Below are 17,737 nucleotides of genomic sequence, written 5' to 3'. Positions count from 1 at the left end.
CAAGAGCCTGGCTTTTGGGGAAAGGCCCCTGGGCTACAAGTGACAAAACTCAGTGATGGCTGGGTGGGAGTAAAGCACATAAATGAATAGTCTACAAATCCCACCACAGTTCTGGAGGTACCCACAACTCGGGTCTCGTGAAGCACGGGAGAAAACAAGGACCCTGTTATAAACAGTATCTGGAAATCAGTGTGCTCAAGTGTGGCCTGATGAAGCACTGGTACCAGACAATTCGGCCTGTGTAGTAGTTGGCCACTGGTCTTTTCTTTCTCTACTGTATCTCAGTGAGCATGCTGATGAGATCTGTGATAGCAACAAACTCAAGCAGCATTTCTGGACTCTTGCTCCAGTCAAGTCTTATGTTAAAGACTTACCATGCATCCATTCATTCAATACTCACAATAACCCTGTGAGCTGAGTACATCTATAGTCTCCATTTTATCCATGAGAAGACTAAGTTTCAGAGAGGTTGAGTAGCTTGCCCCCAGGTCACAAAGCTAGAAAGTGGCAGAACTTGAGCTCAAACACAAGTCAGTCTGACTCCAGAATCTGAGACCTTATGCACTAGATGATTTGTATCTACAAGATGGTACCACTTGTCCCCTTTGGCTAAGGCCTTCACCACTGAGGTTAACAACAGCTAAAACTTGGGGGTGTTTTGCATATTCTAGCTTTAGGGTTTCCCAGGGTAGGGTAGGTGACCTCAGCTGGCTCTTACTTAGCCCTCCTGTAAGCTCTGAATTTCCTTTAGATAGGAATGGCTCATTCTCATAAATCTTGCCTCTTGGGCTGATTGTGGGGGGAGGATGAAAGGCCCCAGAGTAGTCTCTCAACTCTCTTTGAGCCTGGGGGCTCAAAGGCCCTCATCACTGGACCTGCTCCTTGGTAGGCTGGCATTCTTGAGACCCCAAGCCATTCAAGTATAGTAACAGCTGGCTTTGAGATAACCAAGAACTTGGGCTCTCTACCTTGGTTTACTATTTGTTCCAGGAAAAAACTGAGACTCATAATTAGCTCTGATAGCAACTTGGGGGCAATGGCTGCCCATTGCAGAGGGTGTATAAAAGGCAGGATGGGGGAGAAGATGTTTACTCTACAGCATCAGTGGACTAGTAACTCATCCCCTTTCAGGGTAAGAAACTGATTCTGGTGCCTCTCTCCTGGGCAGGGAAAGGAATAACTCCACTGGGCTTGGGGATCCTACCCCGTCTCTGCCCTGACCCGTGAGATCTTCCCCGTTGGTCAGGGCCACAGAACTAGTGATGAGTGCCCTGGATGCAAGGACCCTGCCCTGCTAGCCAGCCCTCAAGGGCTCCTTGGAAAACTGCTTCTGTGAACCAGGAGATCCAAGAGCCTGTAGGAGAGTATTTCAGGAGTTCTGAGACCCTTACACCTGGGGAGCAACAGTGTCCACAGTAGTTCACTTCCTGGGCTCTGGAAGTGAGGAGGTACAGAAGATGGCTTTAACAGGGACTGGAGGAGAGGCCCCTCAGACTTATGGGAGGCAACAGGTCAGATCTGCCCTGACCTGGGGGTGATCTGAGACTGCACCTACCCATAACTACCCTCTTCCTAGCTTCAGAAGAGAAAGCAGAGTTAGGTCCCACGGGTCTAGGGGACTGGCTGACTATATATAAAGCCCATGAAAGGCAAGGGGTTCTCAAGACTTGGAGTTAACCGGGGTCTGTCCTCTCCCTGACAAAGTTCTTAGCGATTGGCTTTAGGACCTCAGGGACTTAACAAAGAAATCATTGGGAGGCTAAGGCCATCCTGGAAAGAGCATTCTGAAAATAAGATTAGGTCAAGTGTCACAGGTCAGGGTCAAGCATCAGAGGCTAAAACGAAGTCGGAGTTTCCTAGGGGTTCTTTGCAAACTTTGGGGCACCTCAGAGAGAATACAGTTCACTTCCTGATTGGTATCTTCAGTAGCAGGGTAGACTAGCTTTCAGCGCTTTGGGGCCTGGGAGCTAATCCTTGGTTCTCTCACATTCCTCACACTTGAGGTCCAGTTATTCACTGCCTAAAGCAGCTGGCAACAGACAGCCATGGTCCCCAAGTTGCTGTCAGAGCTAATGATGGGTCTCAGTTTGTTTTGGGACAGCATTTCTGAGGGAACAGCCTAGGATGGACCGGCAGTAGCGACTCAGGGGATATCTGTGGCATTGGGGGTGGTGTGGGGAGGTGAACAGCTACTGTTCCCAGTGGTGGGAGTTCCAGAATTTCTGGGTTGCCTTCAGATTGCATCTGGGAAGAGGACCCCAAGTAGGTGTACTGCTCCTAAAGGGAAGATAGGAGGGAGTGGGGAAGAGGCCTTGAGGTAGCTAGATCCTGTGCTAAACCCTAAGTAACCCGGTCCCAGTATTAGTTCCCAGTCCAGGACTCGGTTGAGAGCAAATACAGCAGACACTGAAGCGACAAAGAATGTGTGCATATGTGTGCGTGTGTACATGTGTATGCTTGTGTAAGCACATTACTAGTTTCTATGTCCCCAACTCAGGTGATGGTGACGATGGCAAATCTCAGTTAAAGCAACACCTTTCAATGGTTATAAGAACAATATGGTACCTGCATCCAGAGTGTAACTGAAACTCTCGTGGCTAACTTGCTGCTACAGATTTATGGGATTATGGGATTTGGTTATGAGACCCACTAGGTCTGATGAAAGTGTTAGGGCTCCCAGGAGACCCACGCTGGTTCGCACAGATGGATCTGTAAAAATGCCCTCGTGAATGTGCTTCTGGCTCCGCAGCACTGAAGGCGCAGTTGTTTGCACTGAGCGCTCCAGCCATCACTGTGTAGCCCTTGTATTTGTCCTTTCTGTCCCAAATCCCCGGTGGCTGATTTATTGGATTTCATTAGAAGACACTCCCCCACTGAAGAACTCAAAGCTGAAGTGACTGTCCTTTCCGTGGCTCGCGGCCCCTGTGGGACATGAGTTCTGCACACAGAGCACCTCCCTTCGCTGGCGGGAGCGCAGCCCTGGAAAGGGGACACTGGTCCCGAGGGGAAGGGACGAGGTTTCTGGGAGAAAGGTGTCTTCCCACCCTGGGCCGGTGTCCTCTCCACATCACGCCCCTTTCATGCTGGGGCTCACCTGGCTCTGTCCCCAGCCCTTGCCCTGGAGGAGTAAACGGGAAAAGAGACACTCCATCTGGTCCCACAGGGTCAGCTAATGCCACTTGAACCCCAGTGGTCTCTCAGCCCCATCTCCCACCCCGCTTCCTGCTGGACATGTCCACTGGCAAGTCGCACCGCCATCCCAAACCCAACGGGTCCCAGCTGAACTTGTCACCTGTCCCCACTCATGCCCCTGTCAGCTAAGAGTCTTCTGCTCCCCATCTCATCTCAGTTAACAGCATCACCACGGACCCGAGCTGGAAGCTCAGGGTCACTGTCACCTTTTCTCTCTCCTGGACCCTCCATGACACCCAGCCCTGCGGTTTCTACCTGTTGACACGTCCCTGGACTGGTCCCCGGCTCTCTGCTCTCACTGCCACAGTCCTGGGCCAGAGCACTTGCCACTTCCTGTCGGGACCCTTGAGAGGGTCTCCCAATCAGTCTACCCGCTTCGAGCCTGTCCAAGAATTGTCTTCCTGGCCCGTCCCTCCTCCGCCTTCACAAAAACCTTTGGCGGCTTCCTATCGCTCACAGAACAAGGTGCAAAACTCTCAGCCTGGCCAACAAAGCCTTGAATAGCTGCTCCCGAGCACCTTTTCTGCCCCCTCTGCTGCTGCCAATCCCGCACCCCACCAACCATCGTCCCGCCCTCCAGAAGGCGCTTTCATGCAAATCCTGCTCCCACTGCCCGGAATGTCCTTCCCGTCCCTCCACTGCCCCTCCTGGCAAAAGCCTCCAGCCCTCAAAACCCAGCTCAAAGGTCCTTCATCTGAGAAGCCTGCCTAACTTCTCGGTACCAGGTCACTTACCATCAGTGGCCCCGTGACGCTGCTACGTTCCTCGACCACAGCACCGCTGGACCATGAGTGTTTATGTGCGCCCCAGCCCCTCCTGCTAGATGGGGAAGTCCCCAAAGGCTACTTGGGACCATATTGGGTTCTCCTTTGCATTCTCAATGCCTAGCACAATGCCTGATATATAGTAGGTACTCAATCAGTGATTGTTGTTTAATCTTTTCTTATTCTGCAATCCAGTCAAATATGCCAAACTAATCTGATACACATGGTTTGAACCCTTTGCACGTGCCATTCCCCTCATCTTGATTTCCCATTTCTTTCCTTTATTTTTTGTACATTGTTGTCTTCGATTTCCATCTTAAGTCACCTCTTCCAGGAAGATTTTTCTAATGAGTTTCATCCAACTCTCCTGTTTTCTTTTGCTTGCCTTCCTCTGAGTTACAACCATGTAGTTGTAACGTCTACAGCAGTACCCACAACAGGGATTCTGTCTACCAGAGCCCTGGGGAAATGTTCCCTTCCAAAATCACCTTCCCATGCAAATGGTGAGTCTTTAGGAGAGGAATTCCCTCTCTAGATCTATTTCAGCTTTCACCAACATTGCTCTTTCCGGTTTGTAAACATTTCCCCTAAATGAGTGGTCTCTAACTCATTGACTCAGGATTTAGGATCCCACAGAATAAAGTACATCTTCAGTCTCTACACTGTTCCTAAACCCCAGAAATGTTTAGTTGTTTTAAAGAAGAGTTACCCAACAGTACCTCAGAGGAAAACCTGTTCTTCTCACTCCTTCTAATGAACTAACACGTGTATCACACAAGGAACTGGGTTAAGCATGGTGGCAACATACAAAAAGATTTACAAAACAGAAATAGACTCACAGACATAGAAAACAAACGTATTGTTACCAAAGGGGAGCGGGAGATGGATAAATTAGGAGTTTGGTATTAACAGATACACACTACTATATATAAAATAGACAAACAACAAGGACCTACTGTATAGCACAGGGAACTATATTCAATATCTTGTAATAAACTACAATGGAAAAGAATCAGAAAAGTTATATATATATAATATATATATATATATATATATATATCTGAATCACTTTGCTGTACACCTGAAACTAACACAATGTTGTAAATCAACTATGCTTCAATTAAAAAAAAAAAAAGAATAAGCCAGGGTCTTGACATTCAAGTTGGTGCGACTTCTTCACCAGGAACATCTATAGTATACTTCAATAAACAGCAGTTCAGTGGGTACTCTTTCAGAGGGCAGTATATAGTGAGGTGGTTTAAAGCATGGGCTCAGGCATGAAATAGACACAGATTCACATCCCGCCTCTACAGCTTATGACCCAAGTAACATCAACACTGTCACTCCATTTACTCATCTGTAGAATGGGATAATAACAGCTCCTACTACATAGGGTGGTTGTAAAGATTACATGAGTAATTCTTGGCAGTCAGTGTTTTATAAATGTTAGTGATTAGGGCTTCCCTGGTGGCGCAGTGGTTAAGAATCCACCTGCCAATGCAGAGGACATTGGTTCAAGCCCTGGTCCGGGAAGATCCCACATGCCGTGGAGCAACTAAGCCCGTGTGCCACAACTACTGAGCCCTCGTGCCACAACTACTGAAGCCCATGCACCTAGAGTTCAAGTTCCTCAACAAGAGAAGCCACCGCAATGAGAAGCCTGCACACCACAACAAAGAGTAGTCTCCACTCACCACAACCAGAGAAAGCCTGGGTGCAGCAACGAAGACCCGAAGCATCCAAAAATGAATAAATAAAAAATAAATAAAATAAATTAATTTAAAAAAATGTTAGTGACTATTTTTTTCCCCTCATTCTCCCCCACATATAAGAGCAATATCTTTCTCCTATTGTGTTAAGACATAGGGAATTCTGGAAGGAGTCAGGCCTGGGGAAGCTGGGAGCTCACAGAATAAAACTTGGGACACTGAGTTGCCATAGGCCAAGAGAAGCAGTAGTGAGTGATCTAGAGGACCAGGATGTGTAACCTAAAGGATCCCACACCCTTACAAATACCAAAATTTAAGAGGCCTACTGGAATAGCTGCAGGACATGATGGCAAGAAAACAACATGTGACTGAGCTTGCTGGCCCAGTTTCACCTGCCCCCTCCTCTCCACCACCCCTCACCTGACTTCGGCAAGGCCCAATCTCAAGCACACCTGGCCTGGAGGGAGCAGGTGGTAACAGTAACATTTAGCCAGAGTGAGTGTAGGACCACGAAACCAATGCGCCTCTCTCCAGCAAAGCCAATTCCCAGATGTGCTCTTGGAAAGATGTAAGATTTGCTCACCACAAATTCTGCAAGTTTACATTGTAGGGGTGGGTCTTCCAAACTTGCAACATTTTGAGTAAACCTGAGTGGGAAAGTGAGTCCAGAGTTTACTTTGTAATCAGTAATCTCCGGGACAGATTTTGCTCTTTCATTGCTCAAGTTCTATGCCTGAGTCAATACTGACTCCACTGCTTGGTTCCTGTGGGGACTTTCCATGAACTTTGGGGTTTAGCAATCTTCATTCCAATGAGATCACATTGCCAGAGTGAACACTGTCATTCAATAAGTGGAAAACAGCTGTTTCCAGGTGCTGGCCTGGCCAGGATTTAAAGTAGTGCTGTTGTCTGGTAAAAGGAAGTTGTGCCTAGATGACATGTAAAAAGTGTCAGTACTGGTGACTCATGGTATCCAAATAAAATATCACGCAAAAATCATAGTTTATGCACGTAATAGTTGTCTTCATATAGTATTGATCATAAGGCTAATTTGATGGCTAAAAATAAAAGCAGGTAGAAAACATATAACACCTATGTTAACTAATTTTATTCCTCACGCATTTTTTATGTTCTATCTCCTCTTCCTTTGAAACAAGCAAGTTCTTATCTCTTTTAATTTAACATTTTATTATTGAAATTTTCAAATATACAAAAAAGAAACTAGTATTATGGGATTTTTAAATTTTTATTTATTTTTTAAATTTATTTTTGGCTGTGTTGGGTCTTCGTTGCTGCACGCGGGCTTTCTCTAGTTGCAGCAAGCGGGGGCTACTCTTCATTGAAGTGTGCAGGCCTCTCACTGCGATGGCTTCTCTTGTTGCAGAGCATGGGCTCTAGGTAGGCAGGCTTCAGTAGTTGTGGCACGCGGGTTCAGTAGTTGTGGCTCACGGGCTCTGGAGCGCAGGCTCAGTAGTTGTGGCACACGGGCTTAGTTGCTCTGCGGCATGTGGGATATTCCCGGACCAGGGCTCGAACCCATGTCCTCTGCACTGGCTCTGGATTCTTAACAACTGCACCACCAGGGAAACCCGAAACTAATATTATGAACTCCTATGTACTCATCACCCATTTTTAACAATCATTAACATTTCACCATTCATGTTTTATCTAGCCAACCCTTTCCCTAAATTAAAAAAAATTTTTTTGGAAGGAAAAAGTATTTTAAAGTAAATCTCAGACATTATGTCCTTTCACTCATAAAAAAATCAGTATGTATATCTAACAGATTATGCTTTTTAGAAAAACATAATCACATTTCCAGTTATAGGTAAAATAAGTTCTGGGGATGTAATGTACAGCATAGTGACTGTAATTAACAATAGAGTTGGCCCTCTGTATCCACGTATGTGAAACCCACACATGGATTTTGGTATCCAAGGGGGTCTTGGAACCAATGTTCCATGGATTCCAAGGGATGACTGTAATTTATTGTATATTTGAAAGTTGCTAAGACACTAGATCTTAAAAATTCTCATCACAAGAAAAACAATTGTAACTATGTGATGTGATGGATGTTAACTAGACTTATTATGGTGATCATTTTGCAATACACACATATATCAAATCATTATGTTGTACATCTTAAGCTTCTACAATGTTGTATATCAATTATATCTCAATACTAGAATAGAAAACATAATCACAATACCACACCTAATACAATTAAGAGTAATTTTCTAATATTAGTTAATACCTATCCAATTTCAATTTCCCCTGTTGACAAGCTGTGCTCCAGAAGAGACTTTTGAAATGAGGAATTGGAGGCTCTGAGATGTGGCGTGCCTTGCCCAAGGTCATACAGCCAGTTAATGAAAGAGCTATGACTAGGTCTCTTGGTCCACTGTCCAGTGCTCTTTTTACCTTCTCTGTGGTTTTCTTCACTTTTTACTCTCCACTTACCACTGCTAATTGTCTTTCCTAACTTTCTCCACTTTCCATCTGACAGGACAGTCACCAGTTTCTATTTGAGGGTGAAAAAAGCAACAATAAGATATAGGATCATGATGTTAGAAATCACGGTTGCTGTATGTGTTCTCAACTGAAGATCTGGCAGCAAATCAATGCCAGAGCTGATTATTAACTAGCTTGGATGACTCTGGCAACCTCCTGCTCATACATCAAAGCCAATGACATTCCAGGGTTTCTGTTTGTACATGTCTCCTCCTCTTCTGAGCACACTGCTTCAGCATTCAGATACTTGGGAACTTAGTTAATACTTGCTGAGGATGCCAGCATTTCTTGAATCTGTGGCATACCCTGGCACATGCAAACAAGGGGAACACTGTAGGGAGCAGACCAAATGCACTACAGAGGTGCAGAGAGGATTAACAGCTAAAGCTCTAAGAGCAGCTGCCTATTACAGATTGCTGGGCAGGTGGAATTGTCAAGGGAATGGTCCAAGAAAAACAGGACTGAACATGTCCTGCAGGAGTTCTGTGTTAAAGATCAGCATAGCTAGAGCCCAGGATCCGAGCTGGAGAATCTGTGAGATTATCAGTGGGCAGAGAGTGGACTGCCAGCTATGTCTGGCAGAGAAATTTGAATTTTTATACTAACTCTAAACAAGAAAACAAGTAAATCAACAAATCACCAGCCAACCCATGATCAAATAGTTAGAAATGTAAAATAAAGTCCTATTAGACCTTGGGTTTCTGTATCTTTTTTTGGACAAGTATTTCCATGAAACATTTACAAGATTTCAGCTTTTTGCCTCATCATGGTATTAACCTAAAAGAAATGCAGCTGCTGGAACCAAATCTGGACCAACTGCTTAGAAAACAGATCCACCAGGACACCTCCTCTGGAGCAGGCCATGGGGTGGGCTCCAGTCAGACTGGGGAATGACAGGTGAGATTTGGACAACACTTAGGTTCTTAGATTTTTGGTAGCAGCTGAAAATCACTGAATGTAGGTAAGGAGGGAGAAGGCAGGCTGACTCCCTAACTGGTTGGAACATGAAAATTAGACAGTAACAACTCAAAGTTATGTTCAAACATCCTTGCTATCCTACAATTCCAAAGCCAAGCTGTTTCTCAGACCAGTCATTTCCACCATTGCCAGCGTAGTCCAGTCTGATTATAATGCGTAAACAGGGAGAAATAAGACATCTAAGCCATTTACCACAAATGGTTGTTAGTCTAGTTCCTGCTGGAGTCCAGAACTCAAATTTCTTGATTCTTCATTCTTTCTACTATATAACGAGTAACCTCATTGTGCCTTAATTTCCTCATCTTTTAAGTGAGATAATGATAGTTCCTTCTTCATAGAATTTATGTAAGGCTTCAAAGAGTTAAAAAATGTAAGCACTCAGGAAGTATAATTATTTATTCCCTCATTTATCCATTCACTTAACAAATATTTGTTTACTACCTACCATGTCCATACACAGGAAGGAGCTAGGCCCTATGGGGTAATATAACAAAGTAAAGACATGCTCCTTCCTTCAAAAAACTTACAATCTTATGGGGAAGGCAAGACATACTTCATGAATCTGTGACACAATCTGCATTAAATGAGCAAAACACAAAATATAGGTTATAAATGATCAGAAGTCATGACTTCTGGCTACATTTTCTTCTTCTCTAAGACACACCAGGTTTCACCTCCTCTAGGAAGACTTCCTTCCTTGACACCTCTCTCCCTCCCACCCCTAAGCTCTGCTCCATCTCTCTCCTCTGTTGTCCCATAATATCCCAGGCATAATACTCTCATCCATGCTCCATACTACTGCGAATGGTGTTTCTCTGCCTCCCCCACTAGACTGCGTTTTAAGAGCCAAAACCGTGGCTTATTCATCTCTGTATCCCTAAGACATTGCACAATGTCTGGCACACAACTGATGGTCAACTCTGTTGAATGAATAAGAATTTGCTGTAGCGAAAAGTTTGCTGGAAAGAGAGCCATAAAACTTGGGTTCTGGGGAGGGTGGGAGGGAGACGCAAGAGGGAAGGGATATGGGGATATATGTATAGCTGATTCACTTTGTTATACAGCAGCAATAACACCACAATGTAAAGCAATTATACTCCAATAAAGATGTTAAAAAATAAGAATGATAAAAAAGGATGTGAGGAAATACAACCAGTAGATATGAGCCTCCCTCAGGAAGATGTTATGTGCTTCTTTTACAGACTGTTGTCCAGAACATGTATTTCAACCAGGGGCTATGTGAATACCAGTTACTAGAGTGGCCTTTCTCTACTGAGTGGCTTTGGGAGGTGTAATAGGGTCAGTTAGGCTGGTCAGGTGTGACTTAGAGTGTTTTCCTCTTCTATCAGAGGTCAGCTCTGGCATTAGCAAGAAACTGGTTTCAAATCCTAGCCCTGCCACTTACTTGGTGTGTGAATTTAGGGCAGATAAGCTACCTGCTCTGAACTTTCATTTCATCATCTTTAAATTGAATTAATAACACCTGCCCCATAAAAGTGTGGTAAGCATTAAATGTCAGAAATGGATATTCTATCAATATTTTTTAGTAGTGTGAAATTAAATGAGTAGCATTAACAAAGCACATACAACCCAGCAATCCCACTACTGGGCATATACCCTGAGAAAACCATAATTCAGAGAGAGTCATGGACCACAGTATTCATCGCAGCACTATTTACAACAGCCAGGACATGGAAGCAACCTAAGTGTCCATCAACAGATGAATGGATAAAGAAGATATGGCACATATATACAATGGAATATTACTCAGCCATAAAAAGAAATGAAATTGAGTTATTTGTAGTGAGGTGGATGGACCTAGAGTCTGTCATACAGAGTGAAGTAAGTCAGAGAGAGAAAAACAAATACCATATGCTAACATGTATATATGGAATCTAAAAAAAATGTTTCTGACGAACCTAGGGGCAGGACAGGAATAAATACGCAGACATAGAGAACGGACTTGAGGACACGGGGAGGGGGAAGGGTAAGCTGGGACGAAGTGAGAGAGTGGCGTGGACATATATACACTACCAAATGTAAAATAGATAGCTAGTGGGAAGCAGCCGCATAGCACAGGGAGATCAGCTCGGTGCTTTGTGACCACCTAGAGGGGTGGGATAGGGAGGGTGGGAGGGAGACGCAAGTGGGAGGGGATATGGGGATATAGGTATATGTATAACTGATTCACTTTGTTAGAAAGCAGAAACTAACACACCATTGTAAAGCAATTATACTCCAATAAAGATGTTCAAACAAACAAACAAACAAACAAATAAATAAATAAATTGGCAAATGTAAAAAAAAAAAAAAAACTTGGGTTCTCGTCCCAGCCCCGCTACTAACCAAAGCTTTCTTGGCTTTAATTTCCTCATCTGTGATACCTGAGTGTTGAACCAAATGACCTTCAAGAGCATTTCTAGTCTTATTAGTCTAAAGTATTTCTTCATTCAGTGTCTTGGGATATCTGGGGGCTGAGCTATTACTGTACCTCTCTTCCCTACATTGAATGTGGGTTAAAAGTTGTAGTGGAAACTCTATAGGCTCTCAGGGATTTTAGCTTTCTTTCCAAATTTCCTCAGGGCAGGGAGGCGTGGGAGGGCAGGGAGAGGGGTAACCTTTCCAGGGATGTTAGCAGGAAGAGGAGATACTAGAACAATAAACATACGTAGCGTTGCTTGTGGTGTGTATTTCTTTTAATCTATGTGAAAGCATGGCTCTATTTATAACAACAATAGCAACAAAAACAATGTGTATCTCCAAATGACCTTATTTTCTGTCCCCTTTCTACAAAGGCCTCTCAGTGCCTTTCCTCTGTAGGCAGTTTCAGTTCAGTGGTTACCATGTTTCCCTTTTTACGAAAGAAATAGGTTAAGTATAGGAAGGTCATCCTAACCCAGGGAAACCACAAATCTGCCTTTGCTCCTCCCTCTTTTCTCTGCAACTTTCCTTCCTTTCTCATCTGTAATCCAACCTCTCTGGCTCAGCTTCTCACACACTTCAGTGCCCCAGCGTCCTCATTCCTGACTCTTTCACCTTTGGCCTCAGGAACTAACTTTCATCCATTCAATGCATTTACCCATTCAGCAGCATTCATTAAGTACCTGCTTTTTATCAGGGCCCAGAGTCAAGGAATGGATCTCAGAAAGTTTCACAGAGAAGACATTTGAACTGGGTTGTGAAGGAGAATAAGAGTTTGCTGGGGTGGGGCAAGGGATGAATAAGGAAGCATTATTCTGGGCAGAGGACTAATATGTACAAAGTCAATGGGGCATAAAACTCATAACAAATATAGGGTCCCTATAAGTAATTCAGGAAACCTATGGCATAGGGAGAGGGTCGGAAGTGATGTTGGAAAAATGAACAGAGGACAAATAATGAAGGATCTTGTATGCCATGCTAAGGGTTTGGATTTTATCCAACAGGCTATAGGGAGCTATTGAAAGTTTTTAGGTAGGAGATTAAAAGTCAGATTTACATTTAGAAAAATCCATGGCAGTAGAATTAATTAAGAATTAATTAATTCCTTGGAGAGGAAGCCAACTGACAAGAGGAGGATTTGTCAGAACACTATCGCAATGTTCTAGGCAAGAGAGAAAGAGGCGTGAGCCACGGCGGTAGCAATAGAGATGAATAGTGATGGATGACTCGGCACATGCATCGGGTATTTAGGAGGTAGGTGACAAGACTTAGTAACTGATTAAATGAGAGAGATGAGGGAGGTTTCCGACTCTTGATCGTCTGGGTGGCAATGCTGTTTATAACAGAGGACACAGGAGAAATCAGGCATGACGGAAAAGTAATGAGACACATTTTGGACCTATTGGGTGCAAAGGGCCTCTTTCAAATTCTATTAGATAAACAGCACCTGAAGGAAAGGTGACCATCTTCCAAGTAGCTTAATGAGAAATTGCAAGATTCCGTATGGGTCATAAAATTGAAGATTATGTTAATACTGATTACTTGATTTCTCAGTGAGAAGTCTATTGTATTAAGAAATCTTCATTAATTTAAAAAGGAATTTTAGAAACCGAAGCTTTTCTAAAACTGGAATGCATACAAGAAGAAAAAATTACATTATCACAACCTTATTAAGTTTCTCCTGTAGAGCTTTTTAGCTGAGTTGCATGAAGTAAGTCGGCCAGTCCTTCACTCTTCATTACAAAGCCTTTTTTTCCCAAAGACATAGCGCCAACTCAATTAGCTATGGTGATAGAACGAAGTAATTGAAAACCACAGACAATTCAAAACTCCGTGGTCAACTCCCAAGAAAAATGTGGCCTCCCGTAGTTCTTTGGAACCCTGAGTTGACCTCACTGGCAGATACAAATGGTCAGGCAGTGACCTTCTTGGCAAGTTTATGTTCTAGAGAGTCTAAGTTTATAAGTAGGAGCTAAGAAAAAACAGTGGGAGGAAGTAATAACATAATAACAATGAACCGTAAAATTAAGATGAAAAGACTGTTCATTGTTATTATCACACAGCTATTGATGGGAGATGCATTATTTGAAAGAGCAAAGGGTGAAAACTAAAATAAAATAGTGCCTGAGTGACTAAGGAAACAAGGACAGATCCACATGTTGCTTTTTTGAGTTAAAACTAGATACAGTCATATGTTTTCCCATAGTCCAAAAGATCTCTAGAGAAATCGAAAAAAAGGACAATTATTTATTTGTATTTCAGACCAAAATTCTAGAAGTTATATCTGATTTCTCATTTTCCCTTACACTTCACACTCAGTAAATTAGTATGTCTTCATAGTTCTACCTACAAAATATGTTCTAAATCTATCCACTTCTTTCCATCTTCTCTAAGTCCAGGCCACCATCACGTCTCGCTTGGACTCCTGCAGTGGCCTTCTAACTAGTGTCCCTGCCTCTACTCATAGCCCAGTTCACAAACTATTCTTCATCTGGCAGCCAGAGGAATCTTTGCAAAATTCTAACCAGATCGTGTAATTTCCTTGCCTGAAACCCTCCAGTGCTTTCTCACTGTGTTTAGAAAAAAATCCAAATTCATTAAAATGGCTGGAAGAAAAACTATGCTATCTGGTCTCTACCTACTTCTCCACTTTATCTCTCATCACTCTCTTCCTCCTCTGTGGAACAGCAGCCATATGATCTTCTTTCTGTTCCTCAAACAAACCAAGCTCTCCCTACTCTTAGAACCTCTGCACCTGCCATTCTCTTTGCCTGAAACCATGCTTCCGCACAAGCCATATGACTGACTCACCCATCACCCTTTTTTTTTCTTCTTTTTAAATGTTTTACTCTCACTTTGAAATGGGTAGCAAAGTATTGTTTCTCAAGCATTCATGATACAATTCTTATCTTTTTTAAAAATTGAGCTATAATTCACGTACCATAAAATTCAGCCATTTTAAAGTGTGCAATTCCATGGTTTGTAGTATATTTACAGAGTTTTACAACCATCACCACTACCTAATTTTATACTATTTTCATCACCCCATAAAGAAACCCTGTACCCTTTAGTTATTATCCCCCATCAGCCATCTCCTCCCCAGCCCTAGGCAACCATTAATTTACTGTCTCCCTAAATTTGCCTATTCTGGACACTTCACATGAACAGAATCATATGATAAGTGGTTTTTTCTGCCTGGCTTCTTTCAGTTAGCATAAAAGCTTCAGAGTTCATTCATGTTATAAGAGTGTTTCAATCTTTCTTATGGTCAAATATTATTCCATTGTAGGAATAGACCACCTTTTGTCTATTCAGCAGTTGAAAGACATTGGGCCCTTTCTACTTTTTGGCTATTATGAATAATGCTGCTGTGAATATCTGTGTATGAGTTTTTGTGTAGACATACGTTTTCATTTCTATATATAGAGGATTTACATTGCCTAGTCATAGGGTAACTCCATGTTTTGTCGACCTTCCCTGACCAATCCATCTAAAATAATCACCCCACCACCATCGCCGTCCTCCATCACTTTATCTCATTTTGTTTTCTACATAGGCTTTATCACTGTCTAAAGAAATGCTGTTTATTTTACTAGTGTACGTATTTGCCATCTGTCTCTCCCTACTAGAACATTAACTCTGTAGGGACAGGGACCTTGTCAGTCTTTCTCACTACTGTTCCCTCAGCACCTGGGACAATGATCAGCATACAGCGGGAACTGTATTTATTGAATCCAAGGCACAAATGTTTCCCACCACAGGGCCTATCCACAAATCTACTAATACGACTATGTTAGTGCTTTTCTATTCCCTTAACTCTTCTTTGGGAAAAGTAAAAATACCCATTTAAATTATAGAAAGAGGGCTTCCCTGGTGGCACAGTGGTTGAGAGTCCACCTGCCGATGCAGGGGACACGGGTTTGTGTCCCAGTCCGGGAAGATCCCACATGCCGCGGAGCGGCTGGGCCCGTGAGCCATGGCCGCTGAGCCTGAGCGACCGGAGCCTGTGCTCCACAACGGGAGAGGCCAAAACAGTGAGAGGCCCGCGTACCGAAAAAAAAAAGGGAAGAGCAACTGAATAGAGGTTTTTCCAAAGATATACAGATGGCCAACAGGCACATGAAAAGTTGTTAAATGTCACTGATTAGTATGCAAATGTAAATGTAAATCTAAACCACAATAATATACCGCCACTGCCAGGGTCCCGGGATCGAGGGACAACTCCCCCGGGAGAACGCACGACGCGCCTCAGGCTGGTGCAACGTCATTCCAGCCTCTGCCGCCGCCGCAGGCTCACCCCGCATCATGCCCCGCCCCCCCCCGCCCCGGCCTGAGTGAGCCAGAGCCCTCGAATCAGCGGCTCCTTTAACTCTGTCCTGTCTGAGCAAAGAACAGACGCCCTCAGGCAACCTACACGCAGAGGCGGGGCCCAATCCAAAGCTGAGCCCCGGGAGCTGTGAGAACAAAGAAGAGAAAAGGAAATCTCTCCCAGCAGCCTCAGGAGCAGCGGATTAAATCTCCACAATCAACCTGATGTACCCTGCATCTGTGGAATACCTGAATAGACAACGAATCATCCCAAATTGAGGAGGTGGACTTTGAGAGCAAGATTTATGATTTTTTCCCTTTTTCCTCTTTTTGTGAGTGTGTATGTGTATGCTTCTGTGTGAGATTTTGTCTGTATAGCTTTGCTTTCACCATTTGTCCTAGGGTTCTATCTGTCCGTTTGTTTTCTTTTTTTAATTTAAAAATTTTTTTTCTTAATTATTTTTTATTTTAATAACTTTATTTTATTTTATCTTACTTTATTTTATTTTATTTTATCCCCTTTCTTTCTTTCTTTCTTTTACTTTTTCTCCCTTTTATTCTGAGCCGTGTTGATGAAAGGCTCTTGGTGCTGCAGCCAGGAGTCAGTGCTGTGCCTCTGAGGTGGGAGAGCCAACTTCAGGACACTGGTCCACAAGAGCCCTCCCAGCTCCACATAATATCAAATGGCGAAAATCTCCCAGAGATCTCCATCTCAACACCAGCACCCAGCTTCACTCAACGACCAGCAAGCTACAGTGCTGGACACTCTGTGCCAAACAACTAGCAAGACAGGAACACAACCCCACCCATTAGCAGAGAGGCTGCCTAAAATCATAATAAGTCCACAGACACCCCAAAACACACCACCAGACGTGGACCTGCCCACCAGAAACACAAGATCCAGCCTCATCCACCAGAACACAGGCACTAGTCCCCTCCACCAGGAAGCCTACACAACCCATTGAACCAACCTTAGCCACTGGGGACAGACACCAAAAACAACGGGAAGTAAGAACCTGCAGCCTGCAAAAAGGAGACCCCAAACACAGTAAGATAAGCAAAATGAGAAGACAGAAAAACACACCACAGATGAAGGAGCAAGATAAAAACCCACCAGACCTAACAAATGAAGAGGAAATAGGCAGTCTACCTGAAAAAGAAGTCAGAAAAGTGATAGTAAAGATAATCCAAAATCTTGGAAATAGAATAGAGAAAATGCAAGAAACATTTAACAAGGACCTAGAAGAACTAAAGATGAAACAAGCAATGATGAAAAACACAATAATTGAAATTAAAAATACTCTAGAAGGGATCAATAGCAGAATAACTGAGGCAGAAGAACAGATAATTGACCTGGAAGATAAGATAGTGGAAATAACTACTGCAGAGCAGAATAAAGAAAAAAGAATGAAAAGAACAGAGGACAGTCTCAGAGACTTCTGGGACAACATTAAACGCACCAACATTGGAATTATAGGGGTTCCAGAAGAAGAAGAGAAAAAGAAAGGGACTGAGAAAATATTTGAAGAGATTATAGTTGAAAACTTCCCTAATATGGGAAAGGAAATAGTTAATCAAGTCCAGGAAGTGCAGAGAGTCCCATACAGGATAAGTCCAAGGAGAAACATGCCAAGACACATATTAAGCAAACTGTCAAAAATTAAATACAAAGAAAACATATTAAAAGCAGCAAGGGAAAAACAACAAATAACACACAAGGGAATCCCCATAAGGTTAACAGCTGATCTTGCAGCAGAAACTCTTCAAGCCAGAAGGGAGTGGCAGGACATATTTAAAGTGATGAAGGAGAAAGACCTACAACCAAGATTACTCTACCCAGCAAAGATCTCATTC

This window comes from Lagenorhynchus albirostris, chromosome X (assembly GCF_949774975.1).
Source record: "Lagenorhynchus albirostris chromosome X, mLagAlb1.1, whole genome shotgun sequence".
Lineage (NCBI taxonomy): Eukaryota > Metazoa > Chordata > Mammalia > Artiodactyla > Delphinidae > Lagenorhynchus > Lagenorhynchus albirostris.
This window is presented reverse-complemented; position numbering follows the sequence as displayed.